The sequence below is a fragment of the Scyliorhinus torazame genome, chromosome 11 (genome assembly GCF_047496885.1).
Source record: "Scyliorhinus torazame isolate Kashiwa2021f chromosome 11, sScyTor2.1, whole genome shotgun sequence".
NCBI lineage: Eukaryota > Metazoa > Chordata > Chondrichthyes > Carcharhiniformes > Scyliorhinidae > Scyliorhinus > Scyliorhinus torazame.
This window is the reverse complement of record NC_092717.1, coordinates 198,035,027-198,049,767: the sequence shown is the minus strand read 5'-3', so window position 1 is coordinate 198,049,767 and position 14,741 is coordinate 198,035,027. Positions and strand designations below refer to the sequence as shown.

Below are 14,741 nucleotides of genomic sequence, written 5' to 3'. Positions count from 1 at the left end.
CAATCACCAGACTGGACACTACCACTATAAAACACACAAGGCATTAAGACTCTACCTCTTCTCACAGGATACAGCTACAGAGATAGTTAGAGTGCACAAGGCCGTGAGCACCGTCTCCATGTGACAGAGAGCTAGTCTGGTCAAGCCAGTCAGAGGTTATCAGTTAGATTAATAGAGTCCAACCCACAGCAGATTATATACAGCAACCAGCAGGTTCAATGAAACAGTGTTGGACCGTCTCCTGTGTCAGAAGCCTGTTTCTAGTCTCACTGCATCCAGTTGCAGTCAATGTTAAACCAACTCAGATAACACATCACACACCTTACCCAGCGTGTGTCGAAAGCAACAACAGCAAAGTACAGTAGATGCCCTCCTCAATGGCAGGTTTGGTAGCGGACGGACATTTCATTCACTGGTCGGGCGGCGGGCAGCCATTCAGTAGAGGTGCCAGCCTCTGATTGACCAGCAGCTCTCAGCGGGCAGGAAGGCCGCCACTGCCCAGACTGTCAGTTAATGCAGTGGGCCCTCCTGTAAAGAGGTAACATCGGGCACTTGCCAGCTCTCCAGCTGGCGGGAACGATCCTCGTCACCAACAATACGTTCTGCCCAATATTTCAGTTCTGATGAAAGGTCATCAACTGAAAATGTAAACTGTGTGTTTAATGCTACCCAGTGTCTCTCAAATCGCTCTATCAGTTCAACCACGAACTCTTAACATTAACTCGCATCTTGTTCTTCTCAAACTATCCTTACGCCATGCAATGGCCTCCTCCACTCAATGCATCCTTTCCATTCTTAGCAAGTTCTCATTGCACACCTTTATTAACACCCCTTGAGTCAGTGCAATGCTGAATCATTGGCCTGGATTTTCACCGAGTTGGGTTGACTTGGGAGCTATTTGGACATGATGGGCTGGTCCCAATTCCAGGATTCCCGACCCCATTCCCTGGCTGTCAGATTTTCAGGAATGCCTTTAAAGGATGCAGGCTGCTTACTGTCAGAAGCCCACATTTGACACTGCCAGCCTGACTTGCTAAATGGCAGAGCTAGGCATGTCCTACTCCGCTACAAATTTCATGTCGTTGGATCAGTTTTTTAAAGAGTTGTGGTTCAAGGCTCCTTAGAGGTGAAAACCCACGTTTTGCAAAGGGACCCTGCATTCACCTTATGCCAGGTTATACCCCCTCCCACCCACCACCTATGTCCTCTCATGTCTCCTATGCCAAACTCTGACACTTCCATGCTCAGTGACCCACTATACTCTTTCTCGAACCAATGAACACTATAGTGTAAAGCAGATTATATATTTTTTTAAATGTCAACGATTTAGGCCCTTTTAAATTAAAAAAAAGCTGCAAACACTCGAAACCACTTAGGGTATGTCAAGAAATGTCGAGAAAATGACAGCAGAGCTCAGAGAGCCAGAGATGTCACTTCAACAATGTTTCCTCTGGAATTGAACCCGGGTCCCTGGCGCTGTGAGGCAGCAGTGCTAATCACTGTGCCACTGTGTCGCCCATAGTCCCAAGATTAGTCTTATCAACTATTCTTAACTTACTAGACCAGGGGCGTCATTCTCCGACCCCCCAGCGGGTCGGAGAATGGCCGTTGGCCGCCGTGAAACCCGCCCCTGCCGGTTGCCGAAGTCTCCGGCACCGGAGATTGGGCGGGGGCGGGAATCAGGCCGCGCTGGTTGGCGGGCCCCCCCGCTCAATTCTCCGGCCCGGATGGGCCGAAGTCCCGCCGAGAAATTGCCTGTCCCGCCGGCGTAAATTAAAGTAGGTATTTACCGGCGGGACAAGGCGGCGTGGGCGGGCTCCGGGGTCCTGGGGGGGGCACGGGGCGATCTGACCCCGGGGGGTGCCCCCATGGTGGCCTGGCCCGTGGGGGCACTCTTTCCCTTCCGCCTCCGCAACGGCCTCCACCATGGCGGAGGCGGAAGAGACTCTCCCCACTGCGCATACACGGGAAACTGTCAGCGGCCGCTGACACTCCCGCGCATGCGCAGCCCGGGGATGTCATTTCCGCGCCAGCTGGCGGGGCAACAAAGGCCGTTTCCGCCAGCTGGCGGGGCGGAAATCCCTCCGGCGCCGGCATAGCCCCTCAATGTCGGGGCTCGGCCCCCAAAGATGCGGAGCATTCCGCACCTTTGGGGCGGCGCGATGCCCGTCTGATTGGTGCTGTTTTGGGCGCCAGTCGGCGGACATCGCGCCGTTGGGGGAGAATTTTGCCCCAGAAGTCCAAAGAGGATCGAATGTTTTGTAGGCAGTTGGCCATACACCTAGCTGGAATGTTGTGCTGTTTGGCCACTTAAGCGGAAGAAGTATACATATCATTGCTTTTGGAGACAAGTAACAAACATGATCCAGTCAGAAATTTCAGTTATGAGGAAAATATCAGGAAATTGAGCTTATTTTCTTTGGAAAAACCATGTTACGATTTCCGAAACTACAAAGGAAATTGATGAGATTTGATCCTGGCACAGTGCTCATTGACAAACAAGAAGAAAGCTTGTTTGGAAGTTGCTGCCTAAGGAGCCTTGGTGAGTCCCTGTAGTGCATCTTGTAGATGATACACCACAGCTGCTACTATGCATCAATGGTGGAGAGAGTGAATGTTTGTGGATGGGGTGCCAATCAAGTGGCCTGCTTTGTCCTGAATGGTGTCAAGCTTCTTGAGTGTTGTTGGAACTGCACTTATCCAGTCAAACGGGAAGTATTACATCACAATCCTGACTTGTGCTTTGTAGGTGGGTGGACAAGCTTTGGGGAGTCAGGAGGTGAGATACTTGCCACATAATTCCCTATCTCTGACCTGCTCTGGTCAATAGTAACCTCCAGGATGTTAATAGTGCAAGCTTTAGTGATGGCAATGCCATTGGATGTCAAGGGGTGATGGTTAGATTCTCTCTTGTTGGAGATAGTCATTGCCTGGCACTTCTGTGGCGCGAATGTTACTTGCCATTTACCCACCAAAGCCAGAATATTATCCAGGTCTTACTGCATATGGACATGGATTGCTTTGGTATCTCAGGAGTTGTGAATGGTGCTAAACTTTATGCAGTCATGAGCGAACGTCCAATTATGATGGAGGCAAGGTTATTGATGAAACCGGTGAAGATGGTTAGACCTTGAGGTACTCCTTCAGGGACTGAGATGATTGACTTCCAACAGCCACAACCATCTTCCTTTGTGCTAGTTATAACTCCAAGCCGTGGAGAGTTTTCCCTCTGATTCCCATATGCTCCAGAATTCCTAGGGCACCTTAATGACACACTTGGTCAAATGCTGCTTGATGACAAGGGAAGTAACTCTCGCCTCACCTCTTGAATTTACCTCTTTTGTCCATGTTTGGACATGTCAAGAATTGAATGGCCTTTGCAGAATCCAGACTGGCAGTTTATTTCTGAGTTAGCTTACATCCCACAATGACAGAGAGCGAACAGAAATGTATTCAGTTCCTTTCTTATAAACATTGACGTTTTACACCAAAGCTACTCAACAGCTAATCCATTAAATAATAAATAAAAGTTTGTGTTGCAGGATTGGACTTCCTAACCTCGCTTAGAGAAAGTGACTATCTTTCATGGAATGGCTAAGATTAGAAGACCGCTTGGTGAAAAGTCCACCATGTGAAAAATTATGCAGATGAACTTGAATCCTTGTATAAAAGAGGCCAACCCAGTGTCTATCATTAAAATAGCAGAACTGTACAAAAGGCCAACTAATTGTTCAGAGAAATGATATTGAGACAAGCTCCAACATACAAGAGAAACCTGACTCCAATTTTAAGACTAAGGGGGCAATTCTCCGAGCCCCGCGCCGGGCCGGAGAATCGTCGCAACCGTGCCACGACGCTCCGACGCCGGCGCGCGATTCTCCAAGGTGCGGAGAATCGGCGGTATTTGCACTGGCGCGTTTGGTGCGGCGCAGGCTGCTAGAATCGCCGGAGACGCCGATTCTCCGGCCCGGGTGGGCCGAGCGGCCGCACGGATACGACAGACTGTGCCGTTCACCCCTGGTCGCTGCCAGCGGGAACTCTGCGCAAACGGTCGGGGGGGCGGCCTGTGGAGGGGGGAGGGGGCTCCGTCCCGGGGCGGGGGGGGGCCTCCGATGGGTTCTGGCCCGCGATCGGGGCCCACCGATCGGCAGGCTGGCCTCTCCTCCCCTGGGCCTACTTTCTGGCGCGGCCGGCCCCTGAACACCGTTGCCATGTTGAGTCGGGGCCGCCCGCTAAAGAAGTCCGCCGCGCATGTGCAGGTTGGCGCCGCCCAACTGCGCATGCGCGGGTTGGCGCGGTGCCCATTTGGCGCCGGGAAGGGAGGCTGGAGCGGCGTGAACCGCTCTAGCGCCGTTCTGGCCCCCTATGCGGGACAGAATCAGTTGTCCCCGGGCCCGTTTCGTGCCGTCGTGAAATGCGACGGCGTTCACGACGCCGCGAACACTTGGGCTCCATTTGGGAGAAAGTGTCTTCAAATGTACAATAATTAAATATTTGGTCCCAGGGCAGCACAGTAGTGTAGTGGTTAGCACTGGGACTACGGTGCCGAGGACCCGGGTTCGAATCCCGGCCCACTCCCGGTGTGGAGTTAACACATTCTCCCTGTGTCTACGTGGGTTTCACCCCCACAACCCAAAAGATGTGCAGGTTAGGTGGATTGGCCATGCTAAATTGCCCCTTAATTGGAAAAGAAATAATTGGGTACTCTAAATTTAAAAACAAAACTCATTGGTCCCACCCATTGCCAAGAATCGCGGACTAGATTGCTGTATGAAGGAAGACAGCCTCTACAAAACTGTTGGCAGTGGATACCTAATCCAAAACACGAGGCCATAAATATAAATTAGTCACAATTAGAACAATTAGGAAATTTAAAAAGAACTTTGGTGGTGAGAATGCGGACTTGCCACTATATGGATCGGTTGAGGCAAATAGCATTACTGAATAGCATATTTAAGTGAAGTTTAGATACGTGTGTGATGGAGAAAGGAATGACGAATGTGATATAAAATAGTTACTTTAGAGATAATAGTTACTGTAATGTAGAGATAGGCCAGTCTCATTCTGGTGAGTTCACAGACAAAGGATTTCAGACCGCATGGCAAAGCAGGAAGAGGTGTGTCCACCAAAGGAAGAGAAAAGGATGTTGGGTAATAAGGGGGCCAGAGGAAGGGATTGGAAGTGAGCCAATCAGAATGTCTGACTAGGTCAGGAGGGGTATAGGCTGACCTATGGGAATCGTGTATGTGAAACTTGATACCATTTGAATTGATTTGCAGAGATCCCTTTGTCTCTTTGTTCATTCGCTTTCCGGGATGTAGGAGACTAGATGTGTCCGATGCTTCTGTGAAATGAAACAAGCTTGCAAGCTAAATAAAATAACTAATGCTGTACCTGCAAATCCATCTCGACTTTTATTGAGGCCAGACTGACGGGTAAAGAAATTTGGGATTTGTCAGGAACAGGAAGCAATGCTGATAGCGTTCAATTCGGAGGATTTACCTATCTTCACTCTCAAGTGGACATAAAAGTTCCCAAGGGAGAATTTTACAGAGGCCTCAGGGGAACTCAATACAGAACCAAAAACAAGTAACAGGGCAGAGAATAAGGAAATAGTCAGGAACCTTGGGTGTCATTCTCCGCCGGCGGGAGTCTCCGTTTTGCCGGCGCCCGGGGGTTTCCCGACGGCGTGGGGCTGCCCCACAATGGGAAACCCCATTGACCGGCCGGTGTTACGGAGACTCCCGCCGGCCGGTAGGGGCAGAAATGTGGCGGGGCGGGTAGGAGAATTTCGCCCCTAACTTCAGAAACTGCAGCTAATGGCAAAACTACAAGAAGTATACTGGTTAAACCAAAAGTGAAAAATAATAAACAAACAAATAAAACATCAACGCTGAGGGACAGGTCAGGGGGAGTAGGCTAATTAAGAGTTCTATATACAAATGTACAGAATGTAAGGAATAAACTAGATGAGCTGCAGGGTCAAATGCAAATTGAGGATTATGATGTAGTTGCTGTTACAGAGACATGGCTGCAGGATGGTCGGGACTGGGAACTAAATATACCTGGTTATAACGTTTACACCATCTGGCCTGCAAAATCCTACCAACTGTCCTGGCTTGACACAATTCACATCTCTTTAACCTGGGGTTACCCCATCTCTGGATCTGTAAAGATTTAATCACCTGCTAATGGTCGCATTCCAAGCATTGTCTGGCATCTTTGAATTTGTCTATATATATGTTTCTGGAACATACCTCTTCATTCACCTGAGGAAGGAGCAGCGCTCTGAAACTAGTGACATCAAAACAAACCTGTTGGACTTTAACCTGGTGTTGTAAGACTTCGTACTGTGCTCACCCCAGTCCAACGCCGGAATCTCCACATCATGTTTACAGGAAGGCAGAGAATATGGCAGAGGGGGTGTAGTAGCCTTACTGAGTAGAAACTATCACCTCAATGGTGAGGGAGAATATAATGAGGGGTAAGCATCCAGTGGAGACCATATGGGTAGAATTGAGGAACAGAAAAGGATCTAAAACTGTAATGGGTTTTATGTATCAATGCCCCTGTAGAAGTCCTGAGGTGCTAGATTGTATAAAGACAGAAATTAGGCAAGTGTGTGGTAAAGGCAGAGTAGTATTAATGGAGGATTTCAACATAGACTGGGGGAAGTAGACAAGCACCTGTCAGAAAGGTAGTGAATTTCTGGAATGTGTCCGGGATAGTTTCCTACACCAATAGGCAATATTAGATTTAGTTATGAGTAATGAGCCCAATTTAATTAGTAGCCTAACTGTGCAAGAACCTTTATCATATAGTGATCACAACATGATTGAATTCAGTGTAATGTTTGAAAGTGAAAGTGCGTTTCAGATACTCGAATTTTAGACTTTGGTAAGGCTGAATTTAACAGGATGAGGCAGACACTGTCCATGTTAAACTGGGAAGATCTGTTAATGGGTCAAAAGACTGAGGATCAGTGGGGAACATTTAAAGAAACATTTAACGAGGTACAGAGCAAGTACCCCTGAGAGCAAAAGGCTCCGCTTTACAAAGAAAAACATACATGGACAACTAAAGAGGTTAGGGACAGCATAAAATTAAAATGACTTAAAAATGCAAACAACACACAGATCCGGATGAATGGATAGGTACAAGGACCAGCAAAGGGTCACAAAGCAGTTTATAAGAGCTACTAACAGGGATTATGGAAGGAAACTAGCAAGGGACATCAAAAGCAACATAGTTATATAAAGGGAAAGAGGGTGGTGAAGAGCAATGTAGGCCCATTAAAAGCTGAAAATGGAGATACTGTCAGTGATAATGGGGAAATGGCAGACATGTTGAACAATTACTTTGCTTCAGTATTTACAGTTGAAAAGGAGGATAATTTTCCAGAAGTCCCAAGAAAATTAATCGTCGATAGAGGACAGGGACTTAATGCAATTAGCGCAAGTACAGCATCGCTGATTTGGCAATTAATAGAACTAAAGAGTGACAAATCCCCAGGACATGATGGTTTCCATCTGGGAGTGTTAAAGGAAGCAGGGGAGCACATTGGAGGGAGTACAATATAGGTTTACAAAAATGGCACGAAATGCTCCCCCAACGGCGCGATGTCTGCCGACTGGCGCCAAAAACGGCACCAATCGGACGGGCATCGCGCCGGCCCAAAGGTGCGGAATGCTCCGCATCTTTGGGGGCCGAGCCCAACATTGAGGGGCTAGGCCGGCGCCGGAGGGATTTCCGCCCCGCCAGCTGGCGGAAATGGCCTTTGTTGCCCCGCCAGCTGGCGGAAATGGCGTTTGTTGCTCCGCCAGCTGGCACGGAAATGCGGTGCATGCGCGGGAGCGTCAGCGGCCGCCGACAGTTTCCCGCGCATGCGCAGTGGGGAGAGTCTCTTCCGCCTCCGCCATGGTGGAGGCCGTGGCGGAGGCGGAAGGGAAAGAGTGCCCCAACGGCACAGGCCCGCCCGCGGATTGGTGGGCCCCGATCGCGGGCCAGGCCACCGTCGTGGCCCGATTCCCGCCCCCGCCCAATCTCCGGTACCGGAGACTTCGGCGGGGGCGGGATTCACGGCGGCCAACGGCCATTCTCCGACCCGGCGGGGGTTCGGAGAATGACGCCCATGATACCTGGATTGCAAGGGTTGAGTTATGAGGACAGATTACTCACATTAGACCTGTTTTCACTAGAATTTAGAAGGTTAAGAGGTGACCTGATTGAAGTAGTCAAGAATATTAATAGGGAAAGGCAGGGTAGATAAAGATAAACTATTTCTACTGGTTGAAGATTCTAAAACTAGGGGACATAGTGTAAAATTTAGGGGCTAGACTGTTCAGGAGATGTTAGGAAGCACTTCTTCATTCAACAGCAATTGAAGCTAGATCAGTTGTTAATTTTAAATCTGAGATAGATAGATTTCTGTGAAGCAAAGATATTAAGGAATATGGGCCAAAGACAGGTATATGGAGTTAGGTCACGGATCAGCCATTATCTCATTGAATGGTGGGACAGGCTTGAGGGGCTGAATGGCTTACTCCTGTTTCTATATTCCGAGAAGGGGAGTTCTCCCTGATGAATATTTATCGTCAATCAATATCACTAAAATGGATTATTTGATCTTAATAAAACATCTCATTTTTCAGCAATAAATAAGTATGTTGCCAAAACCTTTCACTTTGTCCTCATCATGGCAAATGCAAGGATGGCAAATCTCAAACAATCACAACAATTTATACCAGAGGTTGGTATGATTGGTTATGTCAACTCTGATTTACCAAGAAAGCAACAAGGGATTATAGGCTCCACAAACCCCTGGGTAATTCAAAAAAGACACAAGGCCTGAACACATTCCTTTTGTTTGCAGAGAGTGGGTCCATGGTTATGGTTGTACGTTCCTTCCAGCAAGGGTAAATGAACCATGCCATAAGCTCGACTGATTATCTTAAAATTTGTTGTTACTGTAGCAATTTGCACACTCAGGATTCAGCAAGTTCAGCAAGTGCTGCCCAATCATGGAACCACATCTAACAGTAGATATTTTGTTTTGAGTTTTGTAAGCCTGGACTCGTTGAGAACGGTCTGCACTCTGCCGGTTACAAACAACTGAAGGAACGTGCTGTTTGATTCGATCAGCCAACCATTGGGGTTTACACACCTAGGGCGGTATTCTCCGTTGCCCAACGGCGATATCGTAATCACCGATCGGGCGGAGAGTCCCTGTTCACAACCGAACCGGGGGCAGCGCCTATTCTCAGATGCTCCGTCCCTCAAAAATCCAATCATTGAGGAGTACGCCGCATGCCGTTGGGATGGCCTCAGGATATTACCTGAAGGCTCTCCCCCCCATGTTCCGCCGCCGATGGGCCGGGTTCCCGGCCGCGCAGGGCATGTGTGCTCTCGGTTTTCGTGAACCTGGTATGGCGGCTGTATCCAGCGCCGCCACAGTCAGGCGGGAGCCGTGCTGCTGGCTGGGGGGCTTTGGCGAGGGGGGTGTCCGGTGGGGGGGGGGGGGGGGGGGGGGGGGGATTTCCAGGGGGGAAATACCTGGCAGGTCATGTCCGCGCGCGCCAGCGCCATGTAGTACGGTGCGACCGCTGCAGGTCGTCACCATGCGCATTGGCAGCCACGGACCCGGCAATTCTCCAGGCATTTATATCGGGATGGCCATGCATTTTAGGTGGCATAGCTGCTAACCCCTCACCGGCCGGAGCATCGGTGCTGGGATGGCACCAACCTTTTTGTCGTAAAACCAGACACATCTTCTGGACATAGCCTCAAAATCGGAGAATCCAGCCCCTGGTTTCCCATGCACTGAAATTCAAACATGACTTTGCTCAATTGCTGGTGGACAGACTGTCTTTTTGGACTGATGGTACCATCCTGTTGGTGAAAATACCACTCGCGTAGCCACTGCATAGAGACTGTTTATGGAATGTTGATGTGTGCAAATTGGCAGTTGGATTTTCTTATGTTACTCTCAAAGGCATTTAAGTGGCTGTAAAAAAGTTCGGGTCACTAATTTCATGAAATGGACTGTATAAATGTATATGTCTTTTTTTGATACAGGTTATTCGAGTGAAGAGTCTATTATTTTCAGCAGCTGACCAGTTCCTGTTTTGCACTTTTTGTTATGGATGTTCCACATTTCAGCATGTGTGGGATCTCAACAAGCCAGAGTTATCTACTTATTGTTTATTTCATTCTTCCTGCTGCAGCCAGTAATGGTTCGCTTCAAATGTTTATCTAGTTCCCACTTTGATTTTAAACTAGCTAATATCACATAGGCAGATAATGCATATATCATCCATGGCCAGTTCATTGTCAAATCCTCTCTCAGGCTATGGAGTCAGTCAACTGTAGGAAGCAGCTGGATATATAAATGTGCATCATGGAAAGAGCCCTCCCCACAAACACACCCACACAAATGGCTGAGCGATGCCACAGGGAAATGATGTATGCATGTGTGCAGGATGATGACACAGACTTCACTATCGAAGAGGGCCTGCTGGCATTCAGCCTGTCCTCACTTTACAATCATCAAAGGTGCTCTTCATATTCACTCCATCAAACTGTGGCTTTATTCATGAAAATAAATAACACAACCCTGCAGCTTTCGAGCTCATACTACTCCTTCAATATTAGTTTCTCCTGCAAAAGCCAAGCCATATTTCACTCATGAATACAATTAAGGGCCTGTGTCAGAGACTTTGGCTCCACTGGGGAACTAGTTTGGGAGCCTTGCTTGCTGTACTTGCTGGGAGAGCTGGTTTGAGGCCAGGCTCCGCTGGCACATGCAGACTCTGAAGACTCGGCTCAAACTGAAAGACTAAATTGAGTCCAAGATTCAACATAGGAGACCTGGGGCTCCATTACTTGCTTAATTCTGACTAAGGCCTCATCCAACGCTGAGACCAGACATCAACTGGGCAACCTGGGTTTAAGATATGGGCTCTACTAGGTTTTATAATCATATAATCTTTACTGGTTTCACAAGTAAGCTTTCATTAATACTGCAATGAAGTTATTGTGAAAATTCCCCAGTCGCCACAATCCAGCAGCTGTTCGGGTACACTAAGAGAGAATTCAGAATGTCCAATTCACCTAACAAGCACGTCATCGGCTTGTGGAAGGAAACCGGAGCACCCGGAGGAAACGTACGCAGACTCCGCACAGATAGTGACCTAAGCCAGGAATCGAACCCGGGCCCCTGGCGCTGTGAAGCAACAGTGCTAACCACTGTGCTACCGTGCAACCCTAGACCCATCGAGGAAGACTAGCATCAACCATGCTCAATCTCTCACAAGAAACATTCAATTTACTCCTTTAAATCTACCATAGCAAAATTATGCAGCTTCAGGGTGGATTGTTAAAGAGGTACACCACAGGGACAAGAAAAGTCCATGTTTAGATCTTGTCTTTGCTAAGACAGCTGATCGCAGCCAGATTTGATGTAGGGGTGTTACAATTAGTCTTAACATCCCTGGTAAGGGAAATTAATCTTGAGAATTTACTCTGTGGATAATGTGTGAGAGCAAGAAAATACTAGAGAGATTTCAACATTTATGGTAATAGTGAAAGCTCTCCATTAAATCAATGACGATTAATTTTATTGTTGAAAGCTCCTCATGTAAAGCTTTACATGACAGGTTGGGAATTCAGACGCGGATATTAGCATGATCAGTCTATGCTCTGCCAGTTTCATCCATCAAGGTTAATGGGCCATCTTCACAACCTGATTATTGATATGCGTTCCTGTCACATAAAACAGGAGCGAGACATTCCAAAATTGATCCCAATGAAAGTTCTATGGATATCCCAGATGGTTTCCACTATTACCATGTATGCAGATACAAACTCATCTCTTTAGCAATAGCTTGTATTTTCTATCAGTCAACAGAGGAATAACACATACATATGCACACATACACAAACATACATATGCACATACACACACATATATACACACATGTACATACACGCATTCATGCATACAAACACACATATACATACACACGCATGCATACACAGGCACAACACATACATATACACATACACACACATACACCTGCGCACACAAACACACACGCGCATGCACACAAACACACACACACAGACACACACCCTCACAGCCCAAATGAGTAAAGGGAGAAATAAATCCAAGATTAACAAGAGAGATCATTAGAGGATCTGAAAGAAAAATAGGGGCAAAAAGACAGGGGGCAGGATTCTCCGGTCACCGGCGGCGAAATCGTGTTCGGCGATCGCCGGAGGATCCCCATTCACGACCAAATCAGGGGCGCGCCTCTTTTGCGAAGCTCCACCCCCTCCAAAGCGGCATACTCAGAGACTACATCGTGCGCTGTACGGATGGCATCAGGACGTTGCCTGAGGCTCACCCCCCGATGCTCCGCCCCCGACCGGCCGAGTTCTCGACGGCATCACTTGCATGTGGTCTCATCTGTCGGGAACTCGGCGTCATGGCTGCGGACTCAGTCCAGCGCCGCCATAGTCAGGGGAGAGCCGATCCGTTGGCAGGGGGGGCTTTGCTAGGGACTGGAGGCACTGTTGGGGGGTGGTCCGGGGCTCGCGAGCCGGCTAAAGGGGGGCACTATTTCGCAGGCCATGTCGCACGGTACGGCTGCTGCAGGCGGCACCGCGCGCAAGGGCAGCCACAGACCCGGCAATTCTCCGGCCGTGTCGGCAGCTCGAGCCGGGTGCTCTACATCGCCTGCCTATTAGCCTCCAGCCAAACGGAGGATTGGTGGCTGATTTAGGCCATTTGTTCTGTTGTAAAATGCTACCATTCCCACACCGGCATGGGGACATAGTCTCAAAATCGGAGAATCCAGTTCAGGGACGAAATAAATTGATGCTGGAGAACTTAGCAGTGCTCATAGGCCTCTAATTACAGATGCAGCTTACATAACTGTGCAATTTGTATGGCTCAGTGTAATGTCTCAGACCCGCGCTGAATGAGTTAAGTGATGCAATGAGTGACTGCCAATCTCACACTTACAGTTTGTCCAATGTTGACAGTTCTATAAATCCCTTTTGTACTTCTTTACTCCTCAAGCCAATAAAACAGATTGGAGACTGCACCCCCTTGAATTAGGCGTTACATCCCGATGTGCAAGGAACACCAAGGACTAGCTTCAATCATCCTACCATTCCAGAAGAGGGAAGCACTCAAATGGTGCATGTGTCGGACGGAGGTAAAGCTATTGAGTTGGATGATCAGCCATGATCGAGATGAATGGCGGAGCAGACTCGAAGGGCCATTAGGCCTCCTTCTGCTCCTATCTTCTATGTATGTATCTACGTATAAGTGACAATGGGACCAGGTGTGGATAGTACAATCAAATTGGACCATGCAAAGAGGCATTGCACACGGCAGTTTGGCCAATTGTCACTAAGGCAGCAGAGAGGTTCAGAAGGAAGTGGAGAGAAAGTTTGTCACGGTTAACTCCGTGTGCAATTTCGATAGGAGCTGTTTTGGTACCGTGGCAGGGGTGGGAACCTGATTGGAGGGATTCAAACATGGAATTCCGAAAAACACGGTCACAGATTTGGGAGGCAACAACCTTTTCACGGTCTGCGGAGGTGTCACCTGACAGATGAGACAACGAACTGAGGGTCCATCTTCTCGTTCAGGTAGATGCTAGAAAACAATCCTTGTTCAAAAAGCAGCAGTGAGTTCTTATGCTCAGTGTCCTGGAAAGGTCCCTCCTTCAACCAATATCAACAAAACAGATCAATGAGTGAATCACCTCATTTGCTGTTTGTGGGATCCTGTTGTGCACAAAATTGGCTGTTGCGTTTTTCCACGAAGCAGTAGTGACTGTACCTCGAAAATAATTCATTGGCTGTGAATCGGTTTCGAACATGGATGTGAATGTTTTGTACATATATCCAGAGTCTGAGTCCTTCCAAACATTTCCTGAGAGTAATCTGGAGAACTATCGACTCGGTATGTCACAGTTATGACCGATTGTGTTTACATTTGCCTGCCCATGTTGTTTAAGCTTCTGGGTTGCTGCAGATCAAAGGAGACAAGAGTTCTCCTTCTCCACAAAACACCTTTATTTCTTTGATCCAACTTCACACACAAATCGCTCCCCACAAATAGTGCCACCTGTAACCCCTTTATATATCAGTGACTTCTATTGGATAATTTTTTTTTAAATGTTTTTATTCTCCATTTTCACATTTTCCTTGAAAATTTACACCCCACCCACAGGCAGTAAATGGTAACAAATACAAAATCAATCCCCTTAACAATAACAACGATCCCATCCTCCCACCACCCCAAACCATGGCCCACCTGTCAATATATGCATCCAATAAAACAAACGCTCCCACGGTGGAAACAAACAACAAAGGAGAAAGAGAAAAAGGAGTCCGGGACCGCACATGGTCACCATTAACCTATAGAGTCCCCCCCCCCCCCCCCCCCCCCCCCGCCTACACTCAACGCCATCCAACCTCTGAAAGAGTGCCGTACATGATACCCAAGAGTTGTAAACCCCCCCACCCCCCTCCCTCTCCAACTCCTCTCGTCCACTGCCTCCTGTAAAACCCCTCCCCCGAACCTCGGTTCCTTCCCCCCAACTTTCCACCCCGGCTAGACCACTCGGACCCTGTTCTGCCAGGCTCTGATGGTCGCAGCCCCTCCCCCCCACCTCACTCCCATTCACTGGCCGGCTTAAATCGGCCAGCGTGGAGGCCCTCGCCTG

General features: G+C 48.4%; 1 protein-coding gene across 4 annotated transcripts in view; it reads right to left on the bottom strand.

The window, feature by feature from the left end:
- Positions 1 to 14,741, bottom strand: part of LOC140385753 (1-phosphatidylinositol 4,5-bisphosphate phosphodiesterase gamma-1-like) — a 439,770-nt gene that overhangs the window by 339,415 nt on the left and 85,614 nt on the right. The gene's annotated exons all lie outside the window — the stretch shown is intronic.